The sequence below is a fragment of the Nannospalax galili genome, unplaced genomic scaffold, assembly GCF_000622305.1.
Source record: "Nannospalax galili isolate Female #2095 unplaced genomic scaffold, S.galili_v1.0 scaffold41, whole genome shotgun sequence".
Classification (NCBI taxonomy): domain Eukaryota; kingdom Metazoa; phylum Chordata; class Mammalia; order Rodentia; family Spalacidae; genus Nannospalax; species Nannospalax galili.
The window spans coordinates 3,348,904-3,351,950 of NW_008344991.1; the positions used below are offsets into that span (position 1 = coordinate 3,348,904).

Genomic DNA, 3,047 nt, shown 5'->3' on the forward strand with positions numbered 1-3,047 from the left:
GGCTCCCTCCCTCCCTCGCACACAGCGACTGGAGACGGACGGGGAGCAACGCGCTGGGAAGAGCAGAGACCACCGACAACAGCCCCGCGCTCTCCCACACTCGCTCACACTCGGCGCTTTCCTCTCCCCCCACCTCCTCCTCCTTCCACCCCCTCCACTAACACCATCTCCTCCTCCTCCTCCTCTCTGCAACAAGAAAAAAAAGCCATTTACAGGTATATATATTTTTTTGATCAGCATATTTATTTACCCCATCCCCCATCTCCAACAGTTTGTTTACAAGTATTAAAGTTGTAATTGGGAGCTGCCAAGACACATCTGGATTTGTGTTTCTTTGTGTTAAGGGTGATGTGCAACTAATTAAAGGCAGACTGGCACCGTCTGCAAATTCTAAGGCTCCCCAAATAAAAAGAGACTGGTAAGTGATTGTTCTTTCTCTTTCTCTGGCTTTTCTCTCTTTCTCTCTCTCTTAAATGTTTGCTGTCCTGTGGGATTGTAAAAGTAGATTATTAATGCTGGACTCTGGCAATAAAAACCGTGGCCGTATTAATTTATTAATTAATCTGCACCCGCCCCTCCTCCTGAATGTTAAATATGACCTTTGATCTCTGTGTCTCTGGTAGACCAGACATACAATATTAGGAATGCACATTCACATTGTTTAAGGCAAAGCGGGATCATGAAGTATGGATATCTAATTTAGCTTTGGCATAGAACTATAGTTATTGCTGTGTGCTTTATTTTGTTGCTAAATAAAATCCGAACAATAGCAGTGGCTTAGGTGCCTTTTCCATGCTCCAGAGATGCATTGATTAAACAATAATGACCTGGACCCTGGGCACAATCATTTCCTACAGTTTCTGTTGGCATTAAACCTTGAGGTGGGAAAGAGGAGGTGATGGCAGTCAGAGAAGCAAGGACAGCCAGTTTGGAAACACCACTCTTAGAGTCTCAAAAGGAACATAAAATTCTTTCTTTATTTGGAACAAGGTCAGAAGACTGAAATGTTGAAAATCTTCCCTCCACTCAGTTTGATGATTACCTATTGATGGTTGGCATAACTAGTTTTTAGTGAGTGGCAGCTGTGGTCTTGCAGTTTCACAGAAACTGAAGCAATATGCATATTCTTGCCGTATCTTCCCCCAGCCAGCTGCAAATGTCAAGAATATTTAGCCAGGAGGATTTGGGGGCACCTTTGTATTGTCATCAGACCTCCGAAGGGGGCAGTTTTCCCTAATGGGAAACCACAGAGGTGGTTCCTGAGTGATTAGGGGCTTGCTGCGATGGAAGGATGCCTGCTAGCTTCTAATCCAGCCCAGGGAGGCTCCTTATCTTGATTTACTTTGCCTAATAGGGATTTGTTTACATAAACCCATTTTTTTAGGGCATCAGTAGGTCTTGAAGTTTTGGCACTTGGAGTTTGGGCATAAATGGTTCATTAATCTAATTATAAGCATAATTACTATAATTGATATCCAGTTTAAACTCTGAATATTTGAGACACAGACTACTGGGGCCATGGTTAAATTCCCTGAACTCCTAATTCCAGACCAATCTGTGGGCTTCAGAAGCTGTCACAGGAAAAAAAAAAAAAAAAAAAAAAAAAGAAGAAGAAGAAAGAAAAAGAAAAGCTGGAAACAAAGAAACTGGAATTTTAGGTGAATATACATGTTTATATCTTTGCTTTACTACTTAAAAGGCTGTGGTGTACTTCTCTCTCTGTAATAAACAGCTAAAATACCTCTTCCTAAAGCTTAGTAATGACCTATAAGCAAAGAGATGAATGCAAATACCCAGTTAACATTAAACTTTCCTCTTAAAAAAAATTTTATCTTAATGGTTCTTTGGGTAAAAAAAAAAAAAAAATACCTGAAGGGATTCCTCCTCCCTGTTCAGTCTTTCCATTCTAAACAAAAAAAAAATCAGTGTTGGTGGAAGATTTTTCTTAAATAGGAAGAAAAAGGGAAAAGAAAAAAAAAAGACCCCTGCTTTCCTCCTGTCTTGGGAGAGAACAATCTCCATTAACATGATTGGGGATATTCTTACAGAGTCTGCAGACACTTGGTTCAGAGCCTGTGACATTGCTTGTATTTTTTTTTTAAATATATATATCTAGTCCATCTTTCTTTTTCTCCTTTCTTTTAAACAAGTAGCACGCCACCCTCTTGCCCCCACCAATCCCCACCACCAAATGGCTTGTACAATTGAGACCTGTCCTTGGTCCATTGAATTAAGACCCTAACAGAGCCAGCTGTGCTGGGATTCAAACTAATGACCGCAGACACAGAAGGACACTGTGGCAGCTGGTAGTTCTTTTCTCCTGCCTCTTTAGTTCAGATTGTATGTGGGCAGTCTCTTAGCTCTCAGTTGTATTGTGTTTGCTTACAGTTTATACTCCCATGTATTGTAGACTTTCCCAGTACTTCATTTGCTAATTTCCTGTTCATTTTCCTCATAGGGCCATTGCTGTTTTCTACTTTACAGCATTTGCATGCCCAGGCAGCACTTGTTCACACATTTCATAATGTTTAAATGCCCTGTGCTTATAGGTAGTATCGCCCTCCCACCCCTGATTTGCATGTCTTTAGCACTCCAATTGCCCTTTTCCCTTGGCGTTTGTCAACCCCCCCCCTCCCCGCTTCCCTCTTTCCCTGGGTACCCTGGCTATTAATACATTTTTCTCAGGAGGGTTCAAGAATAGGAGGGAGGAGCTGTACGGTGTGCTGCGGGGAGGGAGGGAGCAGGGGTTGGGAGTGTTGGGGGGTAGATGGGGGGGGTCACATCTTTGATTGTTATGCAAAGGACCCGAGCGCAGAACGCGGGAGCTTTTGGTTGTGTCTGCTTGGGTAGCGGGGGCTGCTGTTTATTTTTAATCTTTCTCCTCTTGCAGCTCATTGGAATGACTTTCTTTATTTTAGTTATAACAGTTGGAGGATAATGCAAAGGAAGACGCTGCCTGGGAATTCACCGTCTGTGGACATGCACCCAAGAGAGGACTAGAGCAGCTCTCACCTTGCTGTCCCCACCCGGACCCCCTTTTCCCTCCC

General features: G+C 42.9%; 1 long non-coding RNA gene across 1 annotated transcript; it reads left to right on the forward strand.

Moving 5' to 3' along the window:
• The first annotated feature begins 176 nt into the window (after positions 1-176).
• On the forward strand, positions 177-1,606 carry LOC103740610. Its single transcript, XR_607553.1, has 3 exons — positions 177-215; positions 345-418; positions 1,550-1,606. It is a non-coding gene; the product is annotated as an uncharacterized LOC103740610 (long non-coding RNA).
• Positions 1,607-3,047: the final 1,441 nt, after the last annotated feature.